The sequence below is a fragment of the Bos javanicus genome, chromosome 11 (assembly GCF_032452875.1).
Source record: "Bos javanicus breed banteng chromosome 11, ARS-OSU_banteng_1.0, whole genome shotgun sequence".
Taxonomy (NCBI): Eukaryota; Metazoa; Chordata; class Mammalia; order Artiodactyla; family Bovidae; genus Bos; species Bos javanicus.
Genome location: NC_083878.1, coordinates 94656878 through 94682933, shown reverse-complemented (window position 1 = coordinate 94682933; position 26056 = coordinate 94656878). Strand labels below are relative to the sequence as shown.

General features: G+C 39.0%; 1 protein-coding gene and 1 pseudogene across 7 annotated transcripts in view; one reads left to right on the top strand and one right to left on the bottom strand.

Moving 5' to 3' along the window:
* Positions 1–26056, top strand: part of DENND1A (DENN domain containing 1A) — a 530572-nt gene that overhangs the window by 117289 nt on the left and 387227 nt on the right. The gene's annotated exons all lie outside the window — the stretch shown is intronic.
* Positions 4894–5670, bottom strand: LOC133257528 (glycine cleavage system H protein, mitochondrial-like; annotated as a pseudogene).

Here is a 26056-nt window from a genome sequence, read left to right as displayed (position 1 = left end):
TCTTTGTATTTTCCTCTTTTATGTATCCACTATATTCCTGTAACATTTTACTGGATTGTTTTGAGGACTTTATGAATTCTAAAGTTTGTGAAAACTCTTTGAAAACTGTCCAGTCCTTTGTGAATTCAAAGTAAGATGATATTTGCTTCTATTCAAGGGACTATTGAAATGAATCACTCTGTTGCCCCCAAACCTAGTGTTAGAGAGACAGGTAATTATTTATATTCCTCCAAATTGTTTTGATATTTGTCACAGATTTTTGATTCCCAAGTTAACATTCCCAGTTAACAGAGTCATATTGAATACATTTATAAGCTTATTTGAAATTATAAATCTCCTGAGAAACAGCTTCATCCACAGCATTTAACTTCTCAGTTTAACCTATAAAGCCTATTTCACCTTTTTTTTAATGGGGAGAGCTTGGTGCAGATGAAAGTTTGGACTTTGAAATCCTATAGATTTGAAATTAAGTCTTGGCTCTGTCACTTAATAGCTTCATAACCTTGGGGAAATCAGTTAACCTCTAAGATATGTTTTTTCCATCTGTAAATTAAGAATAATATTGCTTATCTCATAGGATTGTGAAAATTAAAAAAGGGAATGTTTAGTTAGTTTGGGGTCCATTGCCAAATAGGCCCTCAATAATTGTTTCCATTTTCCTTATCCTCTGAATAGTTGCAGTAAGTTTTCCTATTCCTTCTAATTATTACACCAATTTTTTGGGGGGCAGGGGGAATACAGACTACTAGGTTGTCCTGAAAGACTAAATGATAGATATGTTTTAGCCTATCCATGTACTAGATATTATATAATAAAGGATAATAAGTCAGTTTGGAAAATTAGATAGAACATAATATTGTGTATCTTTAGGAATTCTCTTAGAAAACATGCTTTTAATAAAACATTTTCCCCCTTTTGGGGTTGTGGTTGGAGGTTATCCCTGATCTGCAGTAAAATCGCTATTTGAAATAACTGACTTTCTGATCCTTTTTAAGATCCTGTTCAATATGGTGCAGTTGTCTGTAGTCATGTGAATTTATTAAACTAGTTTTATGGTCAAATGTGTATTTGAGGGGGGTGTCATACTTTATACAATTGCTGAGTATCTAATTAGAAATAGTGCTTATGCTGGTCAGTGGTTCCTACTGATTTAAAAACAGAAGGTGCATATATAGACAGTGCCTAGATTGTATTAAGTTAGTTGCATTGTCATCTGACCCTGTAGGGGAGCAAATTATATCTTGAATAAATAATTTTGAAGAATAAAGCTATTTGTGATATCTTTGTTAAGAAGGTACTGTTTTATTTCCATCATCTTAGTTTCAGTGACATTGAATGTCTTACCTAACCACAATACTTCTTTTCTAGTGGGGTTTGGTCTTTATATGTTGAATCATTTTCAGTTTTATATTTTTAGTGAAAAAAATTGTCAGCATTAGGTATTCATTTAAGGACTTTGAGTTCATTTGTTTCCAGCTGAAGTTGGAATCATTGGTAGACTCACAAATATATCATTCAGTGAATGTTTAGTTTTTCTTTAAATATTTTTTAGGTAGCATCACTTGGACAGAGGAAACTAGTGTGTATTGTTCTATTAATAAAGAAGTGGTTGTTCTCTGATTTGATTGTTTGAATTGTGTGAATTGGAGAGTAATGTTTTTTTAGCATGACACTTTGGGAACTGCTGCTTGGTTAGGATACTTTTGTTTCAAGGTCTCTTTGAGTCAGTTCCTATTAAACATGAAATGTGACAACCTGTATAACAATGAGAATATTTGAACAATACAATACTTGTATTATTATTGTATGGCTTTGAGGAAAACCTCATACTGTGTCTAATTGAGTTTATTATGATTAATGATTTTTTTAAACCAAAGAGTATTTTTTGTTTTCTTGACCATTGAGCTTACATTTTTAAGTGGATTTAAAATATACTATAAAGTATGTAGAATGAGAATTTGCAACCTAAAAGGTAATTATACAGCAGTTTTAGTATAGCATTTGCAAAGAAATACTGTTAAAAATTATATTCTCAATAAGTTAGGCTTTAATAAATGGCAGGAGAAGGAAGGGGTGAAAAATATTAAATTAACATATGCTTTCATTAACAGTTCCTGTGAATTTTTATAAAAGAATTGATCACAGTGAATTTATTCAGTAAATTATCAATGTCCATGTTATATACCTCCTGAAGAATGCCTTGTAGTGTCATATTCGGAAACATATCATTAACTAAAATGGTGTTCTTTCCCTTTTTCATGAGAACAAAGAATTCAAATTTAGCTGCTTGATACTAGCTACATTATGTAAATTATTGTGGTAAATGTTAACATTATGTAAAAATCTCCAGAGTAGTTGCATGAGGATTTATATTGGTGAAATAATTTTTGTTTATGTACTAATGTCACTATGAATGACGCTTAGAGATGATTGCAGCAGTATCAAATGAGGCATTTCTTTTCTCTTAACATTGCAATTATTGAGATAGGCAGTTTCCTTGTGCCTTTTTTCTAAAACTAAGCTTTGGAAAGAAGGAAGCTGTGAGATTGTGAAGTTTAGGGCTAGGTAAAAGTTTGGATTTGTGTCCCCATGAAATGCTCCTAAAGCTTAATATTTCACGATTCATAAAAGAAATCTGGTAGAAATATCTGACCACTTTGCTCTTGCTTAGTGTTTGTACTTGGTGGTCTGTTATCTGTTTGGATTCATTGTTTTTGTTGGATAAATGTGAATCAGGTCTTTTTCTTTGGGTCTAAGAAAAATTAACCCAGTGTATTCTGGTATATTCTGTTCTGCCAAAATTACTAGCTATGACTTGTCATATTTCAAGGAATTAATACATATCAAACTATCCAACTCTTTCTCGAGGCATTTTTTTGGATGAGGAAGGCTTTGCCAGCTGCCCTTAGGAGTTAAAGAGCAGAATGGGTGTCACCAGGCAGAGACAATTGGCTGTCCATTTGAAACAAGTTTCCTGCCTGCTCACACCATTCATAAAAATAAATTACAGCTGGATTAAAGAACTGCCTTAAAAACAAAAATTCATAGCTTTTCAAATAAAATGTGAAAATATTTTTAAAGGTATAGATAGGAAAAAGATTTCTTGAAATAAAATATGGAGAAGCACAAATCATGAGGTAAAAGACTTGATTTGACCCTACTAACCTTTAAAATTTTGGTATGGCAAAAAAAACCCAAACAAACTATAAACAAAACAAAATGATCAGATTGAAGGAAAAATTTGGCAAGGCTTGAGATCTAGAATAATAAGGAAACTGAAAGAAATAAGTAGAAAAATAGACCAAAATATTAAATAGCAAGTCACAAAAGAACAAGTTAAAATAACCACCATGTGAAAAGATTACAGGACTAAAAATCAAGGAAATTCAAATCAAAACCATGAGATGCCATTTCATATGTGAGACTGGCAGAAAAAATTTTAAGGTGAATAATAGCAAGTGTTGGTGAGCGTGTCGGGAAACAAAAGCTCTTAAATGCTGGTAAAAGTAAGTGGAGGGTATTCATACACTGGGAACCAGCAGTGTCACTTTTACGTAGATAATGTAGAGAAATTATCACATGTGCACAAGGAGACACAATCAAAAATGTTTATAGATTTTTTAATGGTAGAAATATATTGAAAACCTAAATGGTCATCAGTAGGGGGAATAGATAAATTATGACATATTTGTAGTTGGAGAATATTATAGCATTTAAAATGAATGAATCCAATCTACTTGAGACAAAACGAACAAACCTTAAAAATATAATTGTGAGTAAAAAAAGCAAGTTGAAAAATATTACATATTGTAAACCAGATATGGCAATGATAAAAATACAAAACAAATGTATATTTTGTTAGGGGTATATTTGTATGTATTAACTGTATAAAAGCACGAAGGGAAGGGCTGCACACCAACCTCAAGACAATGGTGACCTCTGAAAAGGGGAGGAAAATGGGATGAGGATGATGGGTGATGCTTTAGCTGTATTTGTGGATAGGAATGTTGCAAACAGTTAGTATTTGTGTCATCACCTGATAAGTCAGATAACATGTGGTATATTCATGTCATAGGAAACTAGTAAACTGTAAAAAGGAACAAACTACTTATACGTGCCACGACATGAACAAACTTGAAAAACATTGTGCTCAGGGAAAGAAAGAAGCAAGATGCAGAGACCCCACAATGTATGATACCGTTTAGATGAATGTCCAGAAAAAGCAAATCTGGGAAGAAAGGGGGCAGATAGATTACTGCTTGTTTGGAACAGGAGTAGGAAAATAGATTAACAGTAAAGGGGCATGAGGGACTTCTTTAGTTTAATGAAAATGTTCTAAAACTGACTTAATGGTGATGATTTACAACTTGGTAAATTTACTAATAATTATTGAATTATACTTTATTTTATTTTTTTTGAATTATATACTTTAAATGGGTAAATTATGTGATACATGCAATATACCAAAGACAAGCTATTAAAAAGTTAATATTTTTAAATCTCTATGGCACTCAATATAAGAGTATTTCAGAGGTTCAACTAAAAATTATTAAAAAGGACACCTTTCCATATCCTTCATACATAGTTCTAATCAATTCATTATTATTTTTTTTTTAAGAAGTTGAATATTTTATTATTAAATTGTTTATTCTCCTGCAAGGCTGTTGCTTCACTGTATAAAAATAGCACCAGCAAACACAGTGTATTGCAAAATTAAGATAGTAATATTCTTCACTGGACACTATACAACTAACAAACTTTTCTCCAATGGCAGTTATTTCTAGTGGAAAGATAATTTTGACCCAAATCCAAGGATAGCTGTAAGCAAGTTACAAGTCATATAAGGTTTAAGATAACCATGTTATCCTTGAATTACATAATTTTTGTAATTAGTTTTACCAGAGATAATTTCAGGAATTCTGAATATTATAACTGGAGCCTAGCCTAAAAATCACAGGATGCTGTGGAAAAAGATGCAGTGTTTATCTGGTCATTAGAAAGTTAAGGGGTATTTTCTTCAGGAAACATTGTTACAAGTAGTTTCTTTTGCTAAAAGTTGCTTTCTAAATATCTATCTACCACTAATTTAAGACAACTATGCTAGATTAAGTTGTTTCAAAGTAGTTTATTTAGGGGTTCCAGTTTCACTCCTCAATAGATTTTATTTATTTCTCATATGCTTCTTCACTCATTAGTTCATCTAGTTCTGAAGGGTTACTGAATGTCATCTTGATCAGCCAACCATTTTCGTAACAAGACTTGTTGACAAGTCCTGGATTTTCTGCTAGAGCTTTATTAATTTCAGTTACTTCTCCTGATAGAGGAGAATAGAGTTCACTAGAAGCTTTCACACTTTCCAAAGCACCAAACTCCTCTTGTTTGTTCAACTTTGTCCCAACTTCAGGCAGACTACAGTAAACAACATCTCCCAAAGCTTCCTGTGCAAAATTGCTGATTCCCACTGTTCCGACACCATTTTCTGTTGTTACCCATTCGTGTTTTTCTGTAAATTTCCGCATCGATAGCAGAGCAGGGCCGGTGCGCAGCTCCCGGACTGCACCCGCTCGCAGTCCTCAGGGCCGCGGAGAGCAGGGCGCGCTGGGTGCCGAGATGGCGCGCAGGCCGCCTACCGCGGCCCGCACGCTCCGCACCGCGCGCAGCGCCATGTTCGCACGGGTCTCCGCGCGGTACCTAGAGCACCCCGGCCGGCGGGGGCGGGGCGGGACGGGGCGGCCCCCCAATTCATTATTTTTAAAAAGGTATTGCGGTTTACAAAAATGTAAATCCACAAAGTTAATTGTAGAGGAGCCTGGTGGATTACAGTCCATGGTGTTGCTCAAGAATCGGATATGACTTGGCAACTAAACAGCAAGAACAAATAGCTTAATGTATGTATATACTTGTGTAACCCCACCAAGATCAAGTTCAGTTATGGTACCGCAGTATGACTGTAGTTAACAATACTGAATTGTGTACCTAGTTGAAATTTGCTAAGAGTGTAGATCTTAAGTGTTCTTACCACACACAAGAAAGGTAACTATATATTATATTAGGTAATGGATAGATTATTTAGCTTGATTGATTATTTCACAATGTTTACATATTAATATGTCAAAGCCTCAAGTTATGCTTTAAATATACACAGGTTTTATTTGTCAGTTACACCTCAGTACAGCTAGAAGATCCACTTGTGTGTCCTTCTAGTCAGTATCCTCCCTTCTCCTCCTGCCCGCAGAGGCAACTACTGTTTTGATCGTTATAACTGTATATTAGTGTTGGTTTTTGAACTCGATATAAATGGGGTCATCTAGTTTCTTTTGATCAAAATTTATCCATGGTGTTACATGTAATTCGTTCTTCCTAATCGCTATATAGTATTGCACTGTAGGAATATACCACAATTTATATATCCTTCTGTTGACTGATACTTATTTTACTACTAGCAATAAGCCTACCATGAATATTCTTGTGTATGTCTTTTGATACACCTGTACACTTATTTCTCTTGGCTATATGCCTAGGAGTGGAATTGCTGAGTCATAAGGTGGGTGTATGTTTGTTTAGCCTACTTAAATATTGTCAAATAATTTCTAAAGTGGTTGTACCAATTTATTGTTCCTAACAGTAAATGACGTTTCTGGTTGTTCCACATTCTCCTAAATCACTCTGAATTACTCTATAACATTCTATTACGTAGATTTACCATAGTTTATTTAACTGCTGCTGCTGCAAGTTGCTTCAGTCGTGTCCGACTCTGTGCGACCCCATAGACGGCAGCCCACCAGGCTCCCCCGTCCCTGGGATTCTCCAGGCAAGAACACTGGAGTGGGTTGCCATTTCCTTCTCCAATGTGTGAAAGTGAAAAGTGAAAGTGAAATTGCTCGGTCGTGTCCGACAATTAGTGACCCCATGGACTGCAGCCTATCAGGCTCCTACATCCATGGGATTTTCCAGGCAAGAGTACTGGAGTGGGGTGCCATTGCCTTCTCCGAGTTTATTTAACTATTACCCCATTAATTATTTAGGTGGCTTCATGTTTTCAGTGTTGCATTTTTTTTTTTTTTTCTTCTTGGCCACCCCATGCAGCATGCGGAATCTTAGTTCCCCAATCAGGGTTTAAACCTGTGTCCCCTTCATTGGAAGTGTGGAATCTTAACCACTGACTGAACTGTCAGGAAAGTTCAACACTAGTGTTTTGAACAACACTCTAATGAATTTTTTTGCAGAAGACAGTGATCTCCATGAAATCCATGGATGCTTTCTTAGAAGTAAAATTGGTGATTTAAAAGGCATCAGATCAGATCAGTCGCTCAGTCGTGTCTGACTCTTTGCGACCCCATGAGTCACAGCACGCCAGGCCTCCCTGTCCATCACCAACTCCCAGAGTTCACCCAGACTCACGTCCATCGAGTCAGTGATGCCATCCAGCCATCTCATCCTCTGTCATCCCCTTCTCCTCCGGCCCCCAATCCCTCCCAGCATCAGAGTCTTTTCCAATGAGTCAACTCTTCGCCAAAGTTGGGGGGCCAAAGTACTGGAGTTTCAGCTTTAGCATCATTCCTTCCTAGACATTTAAAATTGAGTATTTGTGCTGGTGAAAATTACACTAAATTACTTTCTGTCCAACCACACTCTTAATTAAATATGAGAGCGCTTATTTACCCAGATTTTTGACTCCAGATGTTTCCCATACTTTGAACCTTTGCAAATCTGATGGGAGCAGAGGGAAAACAGAAGCATCTCTTTGTAACCCTTTGCTGGCATCTTTCAGGGTGGTGAGCTGTGGTGTATAGTGTCCCATCTTTTTGGGAAATGCCTTCAATTTTGGAAGCTGTGAGAGGAAAGGGAGGCCCAGTTGATTGTTTACAAGGTCTGGTCAAGGCTTTAGGCAAGAAGGATAAAAGAACTAAAGTTGAAATGTTGGTTACCTTGGTAACTCTAGACTATGTTGATGTGAAAGAGAGCCAACAGTTCTCTAGCAGAGACTGCTACTTGTCATACAGGTCACCTACTCACCCTTCCTTTTCAAAGCTTCTTAATTTCTGTTGTACCTGGGTCATTTTAGGAGACTATTCCTTGTGTTCTATCAAGGAGAAACCATAGGATCTTGTCTCTTGATGCCTTCTTAGTACCTGCTGCTGCTGCTAAGTCACTGCAGTCGTGTCCGACTCTGTGCGACCCCATAGACGGCAGCCCACCAGGCTCCCCCGTCCCTGGGATTCTCCAGGCAAGAACACTGGAGTGGGTTGCCATTTCCTTCTCCAATGCATGAAAGTGGAAAGTGGAAAGTGAAAGTGAAGTCACTCAGTCATGTCTGACTCTTAGCGACCCGATGGACTACAGCCCACCAGGCTCCTCCGTCTATGGGATCTTCCAGGCAAGAGTACTGGAGTGGGGTGCCATTGTCTTCTCCGTCTTAGTGCCTAACACATCACTAATTGTGATGTGTAAAAATAATCTTGCCATGAATGACCAACTAGTTCACTGGACCCCTTTTTTTTCACTTGGGAAGGGAAATGTTGTCAGGGTAGTTTTGTTATGGAAATGCAAGTCCCTGTGCTTGATGTGTGGAGAGACCAAACAATAACAAAATGTTAGAGTTTGGGACACAGAAAGGTTTTTTACAGGGCCCAGCAAGGAGGTGGGTGGCTCAAGCCTGAAAAACTGCAAACTCCCCGAAAGCTTTCAGCAAAGCCCTTTTATAGGAAAGGTGAGGGAGGGCATGGTTAGTTGTTGCAAACTTTCTTGGTGTCAGATTCTTTTTTCTTGAGGTCAGGTCATGGTCAGGTAATGATGTTCCCGTAAACCTCTCCCCCAAACAAATGTTATTCTCTGCTCTGACAAGAAAGGGCAAAGTCCTAAGACACAATGTTCATCCTCCAGGGTCCTGCTCCTGGCTAAGAGGAGGCAGATCTCAGTTGGCAGCACTCTCAGGGCCAGGTCCCCAGACACTGGCCAGTTGTCATCGCTGAGAGAGCCAGGCACCTAACCCAGCTGACCCTTAGAGACAGGAGTTGGGGAAGAGGTTCACCACTGCCTCAAGGCCTGGGCCTGGCTAGTGGGTGGCCTTGGCAAGGGCTCTGGAGCTGTGCAGGGGGCTGTGTCCTGCTGGCCTGAGCTGGGTGAGCTGGAGGTCCTCTGGGAGACCAGGGATCTGCCTCTTACCTCACTCTCCACCCGACCACCACCACTCTGCTGACTGTTGGCTGAATAGCCCACTAACTGTCACTCATTGACAGTGGTTGCTTGTGGGAGGGACTCACTGTGGTGCTAACCAGTGGGTGAGCAGGACCACTAATGGTCCCGTGGTAACCGATGCCTGTTAATTGGGTAGGGCTGGGGTAATGGTGCACAGCAAAGGCTGTGTACTATGGTCTGTGTTCAGTCACACTCTGTGACAAATTTATAGGATTCAACAATCACAGATTGGAGAATTCTTTCCCAAGACACTGACCATACCTTCTCTCTACATATCCTAGCCAGTACACACCAACCCTGTATAACAGAGCAGGATGAGCACAGGCCTTAGCAGGCAGCCATTGCTGGGTCTCATTACTCCACACCATGTTCCTAGGCTCAGTTGTTGGTTGGTGCCTCAGTGGGCCCCACCCACACGCAACCAACTCTCAGTGAGTGATGGTTAGTTGTTCTGCTCAGCTATTGGTCAGCACCACAGTGGGCCCTGCCCACAAGTAACTGTCAATGAGGTCCCAGTAGGGAAGCGATTCAGCCAAGGGTCAGTGGTGTGGTGGTCATCAGGTGGAGAGTGAGGTAAGAGGCATATTCAGGCCTTCTCTTGAAGGCCCTCCAGGTCACCTAGCCTTGGGCCAGCAGGTGAGCTGAAGGGCCCAGGGGACAGACTGGGGACTATGCCCTCCAAGGCTCCAGAGTCCTCACTAAGGCCCTCCACTAGCTTTGGGCCAGGCTTTGAGGCAGTGGTGAATCCCTTCCCCCATCCCTGTTTCTGTGACCTAATGGCAGTGGCCATCTACCTGGGTTGCAGTTTGTGGGACCTGGCCCCCGCCTTTTGGGTGACTTGAGGAGACTGAAGGCTAGTTGGGTTTGGTGCCTGGTTCCCTCAGGGATGACAGCTGAGCAGGGTATGGGAAACTAGCTGTGAAGGAACTGCCAATGGAGATCTGCCTCCTCTTAGCCAGGACTGGGGCCTTGGAGGGTGAAAGTTAGTGCCTTGGGACTTTGCCCTTTCTGGTCAAAACAGAGAATGCCATTTCTTTGGTAGAGATTTACAGGAGCAGCATTACCTGACCATGACCTGACTTTAAGAATAAAGGATCTGACACCAAGAAGTTTGTAGCAACTAACCATGCCGCTCCCTCACCTTTTGCCTTTAAAGGGGCTTGCTGAATGCTTTCAGTAACTTTGGGGTTCTTAGCGCATGAGCCACCCATCTCCTTGCATGAACCTGTAATAAACCTTTTTCTCTGTTCCAGACTCAAATGGTTAGCATTGATTGGCCTCACTTCGCGTCGGGTACATGGACTTGTGATTCAGTAACACCTGCACCCCACTGCACTACCACAGCCCTCTTCTTTGACCACACAGTCCAGGTAGCATTCCTTCTTCCAGTACCGCACCCTTTGGAAGACAAACCATGTACTGCTGCCACGGTAGCTCAACATACACAACAAAGTTCAGCTATACTTCCTTTCTGGGGTCCCCTGGAACTTACAGGAATTAAGTTTGCTTCATAAACTTTTCAGGATTAAGTACAATAACGGATGTGAAACACTTTGAACATTGACTGGCATCTAGTAGGTGCCTAATACTTTTCCTCCATGCCACCCAGAGGTAGAAAGCATATAAAAACAGTAAACAACTTCTGAGGTAACCAACTATTCTGTTCCTCTGGTGAATCTTCTGCTTATGTAGCAGTATTTTTACCAAAACTGTATGTACTCTCAGGCTGTACCTGAAATCCTGACCTTTCCCAGTCAGCCCTGCTGTATTGTTGGCTCCCATTTCTTTCCAGGTGAATGACTGATCTTTCACATTTGTCCTGTTTTCCTCATTGGGCCAGAGTGTTCCTTACTTATTCAGGCTGGACTCCTAACCTGTCCTTGCCTTCAGTTTCCCATCATTGGCCCTATCCAAGAAGGTCCAATCTTGAGAACCAGTAACTGTCTTGAGAACTGTAACAGAGTGTGGCTGAGTGCAGCTCTTAACACATAGCTCTGGCTGTATACTGTGACCCCCACACTCTCTTACCAAGCAACAGTTACTGCAGGACCCTTTAGTGGTCCTGCTCAGCCATTGGTCAGCACCACCGTGAGCCCCTCCCACAAGCAAGCAACTGTCAATGAGTGACGGTTAGTGGGCTATTCGGCCAACAGTCAGCAGAGTGGTGGTGGTCAGGTGGACAGTGAGGTGAGAGGCAGATCCCTGGTCTCCCAGGGGTCCTCCAGCTCACCCAGCCTCAGGCCAGCAGGAGAGCCGGGGAGCCCAGGAAACAGTTTAGGGGGCTCTGTCCTGCAGGGCTCCAGAACCCTCGCCAAGGCCACCCACTGGGTGGGCCCAGGCCTTGAGGCAGTGGTGAACCGCTTTCCCAACTCCTGTCTCTGTGACCTAATAGCAGTGGCAGCCTGCCTGGGTCGCAGTCTGTGAGACCCCTCGCCCTCTGGGCAGCCTAACAGTCAGTTGGGTTAGGTGCCTGGCTCCCTCAGCAATGACAGCTGGCCAGTGTCTGGGGACCTGGCCCTGAAGGTGGCTGCCAACTGAGATCTACATCCTCTTAGCCAGGACCTGGGAGGGTGAACATTGTGTCTTGGGACTTTGCCCTTTCTTGTCAGAACAGAGAATTAACATTTGTTTTGGTGGAGGTTACAGGAACATCATTACCTGACCATGACCTGACCTCAAGAAAAAAGGATCTGACACCAAGAAGTTTGCAACGATAACTACGCCCTCCCTCACTTCTCCTATTAAAGGGCTTTGCTGAAAGCTTTTGGGAATTTGGGGTTTTTCAGGCATGAGCTAATAACCATCTCCTTGCAGGGCCCTGTAATAAACTTTTCTCTGAATTTATTCTGACATTTTGTTATTGTTTGGCCCCTCTTTGTCTTGCGCATAGAAACTTGCATTTCAGTAACCCCCAGATTGCAGCTGGGAAGAACCAACCCTGACAAAGCGTCGCTCCTATTCTCAGGGATGAGTTGCTTGTTTATTCAAATTCGTCTATGAGGGATTGTGTGAGCAAGTCTTAGGGAAGCAATAAGATGGCAGCTTTGCTGCTGTACCTTTGTTTCAGTGAACCCTGAGCACAAGGAAGTTCTCTGAGAATCCAAGTTTATTCAGGCTTGGAAAAGAGTTACTGAAACTTTGACAACAGTTAACTTTAGTAGGATTGGGATTTTTTTTCTTCCCTCTCCTTTCTCTTGTGTACTAGCTTCTGCTGCCCACCTAACTGTTCGTCCACCTCCATCCCCCCCGCCACCCCAAACGACCCACCTATCCTGTAAGCCCTGTTTCTCAAGCCATCGTTCCTCACATATCTCCACTGAGCCATACCTCAGAATGGTTGTAGAACCCAGAAGCTATGGGAACCTTGATGAATTAACTCCTAGGAATTGGCTGACAGATTGGATCTGAGTGTGAGGAAAACAGCAGGAGTTCAGTGATGGACATGTTAAATTTGAGATGTCTGTTAGATATCCAACTGGAGATCTTGAGTAGACTGATAAATGAGTCTGGAGTTGGGAGAGGTCAGAGCTGGAGAAATATGCAGTTGACAGTGCATATTTGAAGTGATAAAACTGAAAAAGTGAAAGTGAAGTTGTTCAGTCGTGTCCGACTCTTTGCGACCCCATGGACTGTAGCCTACCAGGTTCCTCCATCCATGGGATTTTCCAGGCAAGAATGCTGGAGTGGGTTGCCATTTCCTTCTCTAGGAGATCTTCCTGACCCAGGGATTGATCCCAGGTCTCCCGCATTGTAGGTAGACGCTTTACCCTCTGAGCCACCAGGGAAGTCGATAAAACTGAAAGAGACTAGCAAAACACACCACCAAGAACAAGTGAAGTCCAAGGACTACACTTTGGGGCTCTTCTTTCAGAAGAGGTCGGTGAGAAGCCCAAGGAGCAGCAGTGGGACAGAGAAGTGAGATGCTCTGGAAGCCACATAAAGTGCTTCAAGGAGGAGGAAGCAGTCATGGTGTCAAATGTTGTTGAAAGTCAGGTAAGATGAGGACTGAGGATTAATTAATGTCAAGAGTAAGAGAGTCATTGGTACATGAGTTGTTTTAGAGAAGTGATGGGGTGAAAGCTTGGTTGGCATGGTTCAGGAGAGTAAGAGGTTAGGAATTGGTGACAGTGAGTATAGATACTCTTTTGAGGAATATAGCTTTAAATAGGATGAGAGGCTGTATATTGTCACCCTGCTTATTTAACTTATATGCAGAGTACATCATGCAAAATGCTGGGCTGGATGAAGCACAAGCTGGAATCAAGATAGCTGGGAGAAATCAATAACCTCAGATATGCAGATTGACACCACCCTTATGGCAGAAAGTGAAGAAGAACTAAAGAGCCTCTTGATGAAAGTGAAAGAGGAGAGTGAAAAAGTTGGCTTAAAACTCAACATTCAGAAAACTAAGATCATGGCAAATAGATGGGGAAACAATGGAAACAGTGAGAGACTTTATTTTGGGGGCTCCAAAATCACTGCAGATGGTGACTGCAGCCGTGAAATTAAAAGTCGCTTGCTCCTTGGAAGAAAAGTTATGACCAACCTAGACAGCTTATTAAAAAGCAGAGACATTACTTTACCAACAAAGTTCTGTTTAGTCAAAGCTAGGGTTTTTCTAGTCTTCATGTATGGATGTGAAAGTTAGACTGTAAAGAAAGCTGAGCACTGAAGAATTGATGCTTTTGAAGTACGATATTGGAGAAGACTCTTGAGAGTCCCTTGGACTGCAAGGAGATCTAACCAGTCCATCCTAAAGAAAATCAGTCCTGGATGTTCATTGGAAGGACTTATGCTGAAGCTGAAACTCTAATACTTTGGCCACCTGATGCAAATAATTGAATCAATGGCAAAGACCCTGATGCTGGGCAAGATTGAAGGCGGGAGGAGAAGGGGACAACAGAGGATGAAATGATTGGATGGCATCACCAACGTGATGGGCATGAGTTTGAGTAGGCTCCAGTAGTTGGTGATGGACAGGAAGGCCTGGCATGCTGCAGTCCATGGTGTCGCAAAGAGTAGACATGACTGAGCTACTGAACTGACTGACTAAGGATGAGAGGAATGGAGAGGTAGCCATGGTGAGGAGGTGGGGTTGACCTTTTTAAAATATTGCAGAAAAAATAGATTTGCATGCTGATGGTGAAGATCCAGCAGAGACATAAAATTAATAGAACAAAGAATTGGCGGAGCAGTATTTGAGTTGGTGAGAGGGGATATGATGCTAGTTCACAGGTGGAGGAAGGGTCTTTTCAGACCCTCTGTGCAGTTCTTCATAGTAATGGGATGAAGGCAGAGTCTTTGGGGTCAGAGATAATAAGTGGATAAAAGTGGCAGAGGAGGCTTGTGAGAGTTCTCTTCTGATTGCCCGATTTTCTCACTGGAGGGGCAAGTTAAGATAATTAGTGTTAACTGAGGTTGGGAAAGTTGGAGAAAGTATGACATAGTCATTAAGGAGAGTAAAAGAGTAATAACTTAAGAAAAATGTGGTATAATTACCAAGTCACATTAAAGCTCACTTAACAGTGAGTAATTCAAATTTAAAGTTAGCACAATTGTGCGGATTTCTTTAGCCACAGTCAGGTACAGGGGTGTAGGTAGATAACTAGATTTAACAAGGATTGTGGTTTTGCCAGGGAAGGAGGACAAAAACAAAATAAGAGAGGCATGAAGGAGTCAAGGATGTTGGTGAAGGAATAGTTACAAAATAGAATTTAAGCTGGGTAAGGAAGATAGTGTAGATTTGAGGTGGATGAAGGGCAGTGAAGAGATTGATAGAGTGTAGGTCATTGTGGAATTGAAGAATGAATTTGGGATGCTTTAGAGAAGAATGAACTGAAGGAAAGGAGGTAGGTCATGGTTGGAGCCTGAGGTACTTGAGATGTGATTATTGAGGGGGTTTCAGTTATTGGAACTGTAGAGTTCAGGTATGACCCTGGAAGTGAGTAGCTGAGATTGCTGGAAGACAAGTTCCTTGGGCAGGGAGGAGGGCAAAGAATCAAGAATTTTGGGATTTAGAAGCATCATCTAAGTGAATATGTAGCAAAATCAATAAGACTGTGGTGGGAGTAGTGGCAGAGTGAGGGGCAGTGCACCAGGATTCATGAAGGTTAAGGAATGAAAAGCAGTAGATGACAGCAGAGTTAGGAGGAGGAATATACTCCAGTGACTCTACTGAAATCTGGAGTTTTGGAAAATGAAGGAGAAAGTTTCCTAAAGTGACAACAAGGAGCAGAGACCACCTACTCCACCTTCAGGTCAGTGGGAAGAGAAGTGGAGAGGAAACATTCACCGCTTGAGAGGGCTCACGAGGAAGCCAGCTTTTGACCACAGTAAGAATGTGAGAATGTGTTGGGAACGTAGAGGTTGAGAGTTTTGCTGCCAGCTGACCATGAGTGCTAGAAAGACGTAAAGGAGCTTCTTGAGTCGGGGAGCAGTGTAAGTGAATGTGCCAGCTTGCTGTTCATTTACCAGTCATGTGTAAAATTCACTGCACTTTAGACGGTGGACATGGTTCCTTTTTAATTTTTTTAAGTGCCAGGGTGATTGAATATTAATTCATGTAAGAATATATAATTGGCCAAATTTATAAATTCTGATGTCTGATAGCATGGTCTGATTTAGACGTGAGAAGACGTCAGGTTTTGTAGGAAAGTAAATTGATCAGGCGGGCTAGATATGTGAATTTGTTTTTAAGAAGTAGAGATGAAATTGTGTGGGTTTGTCTTTTTTATATATGTAATTTTATTTATTTTTGGCTGTGCTGGGTCTTTCCTACTGCTTGGGCTTTTCTCTAGTTGTGGTGTGCAGGCTTCTCATTGTGATGGCTTCTCTAGTTGCGGAGCCTGGACTCTAGGGTACGTGGGCTTTAGTAGTTGTGGTACACACATGGGGTCAATAGTTGTGGTTCCCGGGCTCTAGAGCATAGGCTCAATAGTTGTGATGCCTGGGCTTGGTTGCTCTGCAGCATGTGGGATCTTCCCAGACTGGTGAGTGAGCCTGTCTCCTGCACTGGCAGGCAGATTCTTTCCCTCTGAGCCACCAGGGAAGTCCTGGGTGGGTTTGTCTTAATGGCCAGGTTAAGGATTCTAGCTTTTTAGAAACATGAAAGTCTTCAGCCATATTAGAAGAACCAAACAGAGCTGTTTATTAAAATAGGAAGTTAATGAAGATGATCTGAATAATTCTTCAGAATGAGTCAAAGTGTGGTGAATAAAGCGTGGTCAAGTTTAGTTCTGTACATTTTGGAGACCATCCAGGTTGGAGACCACCAGGGTTTTAGGGAAAGTGACCAAGTTATATCATATAAGACTACTCTCAAGAGTATAGTTTCCACAGTTAGCCAAATGAGTAAGAAATGAGGGAAAGTTACAGGGATGTGTTTATGGGACCTTCAAATGATTTTGCTAACAGGATACTAGTAAAAATTAAAAGAACCATTCTAAAAAAAAATTTAATGTAGAATTGCCATATGATCCAGCATTTCCTCTTCCAAATAAATATCCAAAAAAAGCAGGAATTCGAACAAATATCTGTATTCACACATTCATAGCAACATTATTCACAAAAGCCAGAAGATAGAAGAAACTTGTGTCCATAGATAGATAAATGGAGAAACAAAATGTGGTGTGTACATACAATGGGATATTATTCAGCCTTAAAAAGAAAGGAAATTCTTACACATGCTACAACATGGATGAGCCTTGAAGACATTGCCAGGTGAAATAAGCCAGTCATCAAAGGACAAATATTGTATGACTCCACTAATGTGATGTACCTAGAGTAGTTAAATTCATAGAGGCAGAAAGAAGAATGATGGTTGCCAGGGGCTGGAGGAGGGGGAGGGAACAATGGCCAATTTTTTTAATGGGTTCGGAATTTTAGTTGGCAAAGATGAAAGTTTTGGAAATGGATGATGGTGATGGTTATACAATAATGTGAATAATGTATAATGCTACTGAAGTGTACACTTAATGGTTAAAATGGCAAATTTATGTTATGTATATTTTACCATGCACACACATACAAAAGCGATAAAGGATGTAGGCACTGCTTCTCTAATGATACAGATAACAACTAGCAACAATGACTTGTTTCTCCAGGAAAGAAAGGCAGAATTTTGGTATACGAAAACTGGTTGACAGGCATAGTATGTTTCCCTTGCTGGTGTGTCGGCTTTATCTATACGGTGTGTACTAGTTTGGCCTTAGTTCTCACTGTGGTTTGGTTTAGAGGTACTTGGAAACACATTTTCTTATGTAGGAAGACATTTTTTTTCTGTGTTCTTATTTGTTTTGTTTAGCCAGTGATTTTTTTCATAGATGATACAAGGATAACCTCTAGCCTTCAAAATTACTGTGAATTTTTAATATGAACTTATCTTTGAAATAGTGTATTTACTATTTGAATTGAGTGTTAGTTACTTTGGAGTCATTTTATTTATATCCTGAACTTGGCAAAAAAATTTAAATAGAGAAATTGGAAAGCTCTTCTTCATAATCTGCTAAATGATCACATGTTTTAGTTATTTGTCCAGCTGTATTCTTATTGTTGAGACACAACAATGACTAGAAGACAGATCAACAGGAGAACATAGATAAATAAAGGCAAAAATGAAAACCAGTGTTGGATTCTTAGTAGTCTGGTGATTCTAGGCTCAACCCCAGCTCTGTTACTTAACTCTGAATTTGTTCTTAGTGAGTCTCACTTTTCTTATTTATAAAATAAGGCTACATCTACTTACCTGGCAGAGTTGTTGTTAGGATTAAATAAAATAAACCTGGCAGAGTTGTTGTTAGGATTAAATAAAATAATAAAACTACCTGTGGCAACAACTGGCATACCTAGGCATTCAGGAAGTGGTAGCTGATAGCATTATAATTATTACTTCAAAAATCTTTAATAAAACTATTTCTGAATCTAGAATGCAAACTTAGAAAGCAAAGGAATTAGCAGAAAGGTCCTTCAGTTTATACAAAGATTCACCTCAGGGTTTCAATAAGTCTGGGAGAGTCCCTGGTGCATTTGATGTTTACAGATCATTAGCAAACAGATGCCAGGAGGCAAATAAACTATAGCTAAAGGATTTTTGAACCACTGACGATGCAGAGAAAATCAGTTTCTGATAAAGTTGTAATATTTTCTAAGTAGGTAATAGCAGGCAATGGGAAAATTTTAATTGGGTTTATAAAAGTTTATTTCAGGAACACATGAATTTCCAATTTGAGGTACACCTATACATCTGTAGCCATCTAATTTATAGTGCTTGCTTATTTCTCCACTGGGGTTAATAATATAACAACAACTAATATTTATTGTGTGCTTACTATATGCCAGTGTATCTTTAGTAAGCCTGTGGCATTCAAAGGCTTCTTTTCAATTGGATGTTTTGAAATTGGCCTTTTATCCATTTGGAGGGACAGGGTATTTAATGAATTTATTATATTCTATTTATTTTATTATGCCAAAATATCTGTTGGGTATATATAATCTGTAAGACATTTTGTAGGAGACAAAGCTAAGTAAAACATGGGCCCTGGACTCACAAATACTTATTCATTCTCCCCTAGGCTGTTCAGAAGGGGCCTGTGGTGGTATGAGGTGAACCCTGGTGTAGCCCTGGACTCTACACATGACTCTGCCACTTCTTCCCTGAAGTTTTTTCTGTCCTGGCCAGGACTAGGCTCAGTGCCCCTGTGCTAATCACTATGATAGCATTTACCAGGCCTTGCAAGGATTGCTGGTTTAATTCTTTGTATTCTGCATTAAACTGTAAACTCAGGGAGAGCAAAGACTATGTCTTATTGATCAATGGGGCCGATCACATTAGAGGATTTGCACCGTGTATAAATACTAATTTTCTAACTTTGAATGAGTGATAACTTACTGCCTTTTTAACTATGATAAAATTGTGATAGTCCCAATATCATAGCTTTGTCATGAGGATAAAATTAGACATTTTATGTAAAATGCCTGTTATAGTGCTTGGAACATGGTGTGAAAGTCGCTCAGTCGTGTCCGACTCTTTGTGATCCCATGGATACAGTCCATGGGATTCTCCAGGCCAGAACGCTGGTGTGGGTAGCCTTTTCCTTCTCCAGGGGATCTTCCCAACCCAGGGACCGAACCCAGGTCTCCTGCATTGCACACGCATGTTCTTTACCAGCTGAGCCATAAGTGAAGTCATGTGCAATTCCCCAGTAGAAGTAGAGAGACTGTCTTTCGTATCAAGGTAAACAGTGAGGTGTGAGGGCTCTTGGAACTAACACGCTGTGGTTTTTCTTTAGCTGAGTTTTTGCCAGAAAAGAAGAGGTAACTTTTTTCTTGTTGGATTCAGGGATTGTCCAAGGGCAGGAGAACCCCCCTCCTGTTCACTGGGTTTTATTTAGTTGTACTGGATCTTTCTTCTCCTCTTCCTCATGCTTATTCTAATTCTTTTACACTTTCCACTTTTGATCAAGGGCTTCCGAGGTGGCACTAGTGGTGAAAACAAAACAAAACAGAACAAAAAACCTGCTAGTGGTAAAGTCTCCTGCCAGTGCAGGGGACTTAGGAGACAAGGGTTTGATCCCGGGGCTGGGCTGAGTGCATAGTGGGTACTCAGTCAGTAGTTGTATTTGAGTAGATAATTAAGTTATCTCTTTTCACCAAATTTGACAAATGTAATGTTTCTATTAATGAAGACCATATGCAGTGATCCCACTTTGGTAGTACATAAAAGGCACAGCTGTCCTTTAGGTTACATCTGAAGTAATTATTCACATTGGAATAAAAATCTGATATTTGTGGTAATCTTTAAAAAGGTGGGGTAAAACTAATCTTAACTCCTAGAGAAATTAAATGGAAGCCTGAGATTATAACCATTAAAAACCTTCTTCAATATTTATCAGTCTGATAGATTTTTACAGATTAGTTCTAAACTTTGAACCGGTGTAAGAAACCCTAAATACTTAAATAATAGTGAAAGTTGAAAACCAGGATATTCAGTAGGGAACAAGGTAAGTGTAAGTGAATGTGTTCTTTTGACTTTTTTCCTTCTTTCCAGCATACCATCTCTTTTCTGTTTTAAATTTCCCTTTGGAATTTGACTTAGGCTTGATTTTTGGGTTTACAACAGCAGAAATTTGGTTAATGATCAGATTTGTATTCCTGTAGTGAAATTGGTTTATGAGAAATATTTCAAATTATCAGTAAGTAGTGGTATTTGCTGGTCAAAATCTATCAGCATTCTCTAGAAAGAGATGAAACTCTCTTATTTTACTGCATAATGTCAATGGACTCATTATTTGTAGGACAGCTGATGCAGTTAGTATTTGTTGATTCACTTAATTGGTAACTGTACTACATTCATAACTCCGACAACTGAAAACAATAGGTCAGTGTCTGTTGTTTATTCATAAATAGTCACATCGAAGCAGGATATGTCTGAAAGGCAAAATATGGTTAGTTTGAGGAGAAGTCTGGCACGTGAATGGTTCCATTGCTTAACATACTGAGGTGGGTTGTGCTCTCCTTTACTGAATAACGCTATTTGGATTTTCATTATAGGTGTAGATGGTGAACCGCTCCTGTTTATTAGGCTGGTTACTGTGAATTAGTATTTGAATGTATTTTAAATGCTATTGTTGAGGGGAAAGTCTAGAATAGAAATATGGTTAAAAATTGGTGATGACTCAAAGTTTTTATGTCTTAACAGTTTTCATGTTTTGGAGCAAAAAGGTAATACCTAGAATAGATTTTTAAAGTAAGAAATTCCATTGGTGTATGAAGGCTGAATGTTCATTTAAAGTACTTTGAAATGATTTTTAAAAAAATCAGTGAATTATTCTCCACTGTAATTTCAGAATAAAATCTGCATTTTGGAATCAATAATTTTTAAAATAGGTAGTTTATTTTATTTTTATTATTAATTTTTTTTAATTGTAGTTACAGTTGCCTCACATAGTTGAGTCAGTTTCTGCTATACAGCAAATATCCCCTCTTTTAAGCCACCTCAAAGTACCAAGTTGTCCTATACAGTAATTTTTAATTAATAATTTTTAGAAGAAAAGACAATATAAATCATTTGGTTTCATTATCATGGAAAAGGAAAATGTGTCTTTTTTTAACTGTGAAACTTTTCTTTCAAAAATGTATTTTTTAAATAAGTGAATTTTAAGTCATAAATGAAATAATTTTCTAGAATGATTGCATTTAGTTAAAATGCTAAACTAATGATTCAGTTATTTTATAAAATAAAGTAGGTGAAGCTTTTTGTAGCTAAACCAGATTTAACAGGCAGTGTCCTTGAAGCTCTTTATTAGTTTAGTGCAGTCCAGTTTGCAGTTCTCCTGTCAAGAAACTTTAATTCTACATGATAAGAAAAATTAACTTCTCTTCTTGAAGATTAAAAGACAGTTTAAGTGTGTTGAGGAAGATTGAGTTTGTCCTCAAAATGTACACCTTTGCAGACTATTTTCTGAGGGTCTATATTTTTAGTATATAAAAATGGAAAGTGTCATTAGGGAAGGAGCAGTGTAATGGACTATTATTCACTTGCAGCATATTCTCATCTTCTCATCTGGAAAATTAAATCTGATTACAGCTGGGATTAACATTTATGGTTTTAGGGGAAAGGAAGATAGTATCTTAAACTCCATGAAATTGAACAATGAGATTATATCGTTATAGCTCATTTTAAAGTCTCACTTTAACAGGGCATATTTTTATTGTTGTAAGCTTAAATGTATTCACTATTTGTCTCTTATTGACTGAAATATCCTAGAGATAATGGTTGGAATTTAGTAGATGTTAAATATAACATTTTCTGCCTTGATATCTAGCATGTTAAAAGTGAAAGCAGTGTAGATTTCCATGTTAATGGCTATATTTGCAGTTTCTTTTAAATTTCCTAAAAGAGCTCCAATTGTAGAAGATTGTAACATTTGATTACTGTGCAGTTGCTACACCTTTCACAGAAAATGGAATCAGTGTATTTTTCAATAATCAGTTAAAGTGTCATGCCTTGACCCTTGAAATGGAGTCAGTCATTGGTGTGGCAAAGGAAAACAGGAGAATAATTTGGTAAGCTATGTGTTTGTGTGTATGTACACTTTTTAGTTACCAGTTTACAAATGGACCCTCATACATAAGCACGGTACTTCTATGAATTATTTTGCATTTCTGTCGTAAAAGATCTGTCTGCCACGTTTTCTAGAAACTTTAAGCCTAAGGCAGCACTCAAGGTTTTGGAGCCTGTGTAAAATAATTTATAGTGCCTTTCCAGTAAGTCTTGCCCAAACTCTTATTCTATTAATTAAACATCCTGTGGCAATCTGGTATATCTTAAAGATTTAATAGTACGTTACAGTAAAAAGGCTATTGAGATAGAAGAAAATTAGCTTTTCTTTAAAAAAAAAAAAAAAGGCATTTCTTCTGAGAGCAGTTTTTTTGTTTTTGTTTTGCTGCGAAGACATAGGCTATTAAGCATGGTCATGTCACATCTACTCCTGAATGGGACTATGCTCTTGGGAGTCCTATACTGTAAACTGTCTGCTTTAAATATGGAAATGCTTTTGTGACCTCCAGTGGAAGTGGCATACATGTGTCAGTGTGGGGTCAGTGTCTTGCATGGTCACAGTGCTGAGAAAAGGTGGTGTCTCATCAGATTGACATAATGCAAAATCTTGTTCTAGAGCCAGCTATCTCTTTTTAGCCTTATGTGGTTAAGTCATGTATAGACTCTTCCATACCATACATCTTGTTAGCAAGTTATTTTAAATACTTTTCAACAAAAGGATTGTGTTTTCCTGGGAGATGTTGAAGTTGATTTTTAATTTTTTAAATAATTTGTTAAATCTGGAGAAATTTGCTGAGAAAGAAGGGTGTAGTGCATTACTATATTAAGTTCTTAATTTTCTATCAGAGGGACAATTCTTAAAGAAAGCTTGACATATGCTGATAACTATTCTTACTACCAATGCCTAAACAAATTGTTAATTTTTCCTTTTTTCCTTGGTAGTACTCTCATCTTCAGATTTTTGCGTTGGAAGTTAGCTGTTTGGTGACACTGCATTTGGCAGTGAGGGTATGAATGTGAGAAGAAATTTTGGAGCATTAGCAATTATAGCATTGGATGGTGGGTAAAGAAATAGATACATAAATATTAGACTGATGCACAGTTTTCCAGTGTATGTTATTTTCCATATAAAGATATAGAACATGTCATAAAATGTTCCCAGACCATTTAAAACTCAAAGAAATGCAGCTGATGCAATGAAATACATAGAGTACTTGTAAAAGCATACAGACACGCAAGTGGATTGCTGCCAGACAGAAAATTTAAAGGCGGTTTGCTGAACTGCAGGGTGCTAGGTTTTGTACATGTGCCATGCTGAAACTGTGAGTAAGGCGGGTGTTGTGTTGCTTGAGAAAAGCAGATTGTATTTGGACCTTTTTAACTCAGATGTTTCCAATGTCGATATTTTGGTGACATTAAGGCATTGCAATTGACTCAATGTGAAAAATGATTTCAGCCCCCTGTGCAAAATAGACATTTAAAGAAAGTTCATACAATTTTTTTTTCTTTTAGTTTTTGTGTTAATTTTTATAAAATGGCTTTCATAGTTTTATTAACTGTCAGACTGGATCTTTGAGCTAATTGAATGGAACTTTATAAGTTGGGCTTTAGTTTTAAAAGGCATTGCCTTTTTTTTGTTTTTAATGTTGCTGTTGAGAGTGTTAAAGACCTATGAAGTTTTTTTTGTAAATCTCAGGGTCTTACAGAAAGGGAATCAAAAGCTTTATGCTTGAGTCATTGTAAATAATAATCCATGTATTATGATGGAACATAATTGTGTTAAAATCTGGGAGTCCCACTCTAGGGTTAGTCTCAGGACAGTTGAAGGAATTTAGTTGATGGAGGTACTTAGTTGATGCTGCCTATCATTGAGGCAGTGTTTAGAATAATCTGGTTTGAATGGCCCCCATCTTGGAGTTCCATGGTCATTTTTACTTTCACTGTATTAAAACAAGTTGATCTTTTTCATCTATTTTCCTTCTCTTTTTACAAGTCTATGTATATATGAATAAAATGCATTTAAAAAATCACAAAATTATTAATGTAGTTTATTGTTAACATGGTTGGCTTAGTTGGTTAAAGAGATTTAAAGACCTTCCTTTTCCTACTTATAAGCAAACATTTTTAAAATTGAAGAATATACTACAAATTTTGGTTTCTGATATTCATCCTCTCAGAAAATGGTGATAAAAAGTAGTTTTTTACTTTATTCCATCTTTATTTCCATTGATATTTTTGTGGTTCCCAAGAAGCAAACTATTGCATAAAAGAGGACTTGATATTAAAGATTTATATGTGAGTCATTTTTGTATGAAGTTTTCTTGTTGAAGAGCTAACTGTTCACCACATGACAACTGGAAGAAAAAGAATAAGCCTTAGATTATTTTGTGGCTTTTCCAGCCTCTGTATTACTGTGTCCATCAGTGACTTAGAGCTGCATTTTCACGGGGAGTGTGGGGGGTGGGTCTCAGTAGCAGATTTTAAATCCTAAAATACCAGTTATTTTTCTGGACAGAGTCATTTATGTATATTTTAGGAATTAGAGCCCTCTTTTTGGATCTTCTACTCCACCCCCACAGCACATTTTAGGGGTTTGCTGGGCTTGTGGCTGTCTCTCTGCATCCTGCTGGCAAGTCCCCATTCCCCCCTCCCCCATCCCCACCCCCGCCCCGTACCTAGTGCTTTTCATGCCACAAGATTGTGCCTTCTGGCCTCCTGTCACAACATCCACAATCCTTGTGTGTTTTCAGCAGCTACTTCCTCTGACTTACCAGAGCAGCCCTGCAAGGTACTGCAATGAGGATTACTCTAGAATTCTACTAGTACTGGTCTGGACATATCATTGGTGTCTTCCTAGTATTTGCAGATGAGGGTAAAGAAATTTGTCCCTAGTTTTAAAGTCAATCAGAAGACACTTTAAGAGCCAAAGTAGTGTACAGGTAGTTTCAACTTTTCTGCACCACCTGTTTTGGGAAGTTATGCTTTTTGTGTGACCTTTTGAATATTCCTTTTGTTATTAGTCTTGAGTGTTGAAAAATGACATCCATTGACTTGAAAACTAGCATTTCTAAGATTTAAATGTAGTTTGTGAATAGGCCCATAATTTCCCCCCCTTTTTGATTTTTTAATTGTAGAACAATTAATTGCATTTTTATCTTGTGACATGGAGGACTTTGACTTTCACATAGATTCACTTTTATGGAGAAGTAAATTGATATTTTAGAAGATAGATATGACAACTGAGTAGTATATACTATGGGGACTGTGGTTGGGGACCTTCAAATATTGTGGTTTTATGAAAGCATTTTGCATTGATACATAATTTCTCAAATAGATACTATTCTGATCACTCTTCTTAATGTGTCTCTGAGGAACCAGATCTCTCTTTTTAGAAAAGACTGAATGTTTCCCTAATCAATAGCAAATGGAGTGCTAATAGCTTTTAATTAGTACACTTCTATATTGATTTAGAGATGATGGCATTGGGTTATCCTGCAATTATGTTGAAGAATCAAGTGACCACTTTCCTGATTCCATTTTAAACAGATTGGTCATGAAAAATATCTTCACCTATGTATTTTTATAGTTTCTGAGCAAGTCTAATCTCATATGATATTTTGTTAATACTGACAAGCTAAAAGTGTATTGTTTTCTTTTGAAGAATTTCATCTATTTTCAAGAGAGCATAAATATTTTGGGAAGAATTTATTTTATTTTTTAAAACAGGAAATTTTGCATTTCTTCCTTGAAAGAATTCTTATCTGATTCTTGCCTTCACCCTGACTTCTCCCCGACCCCAGC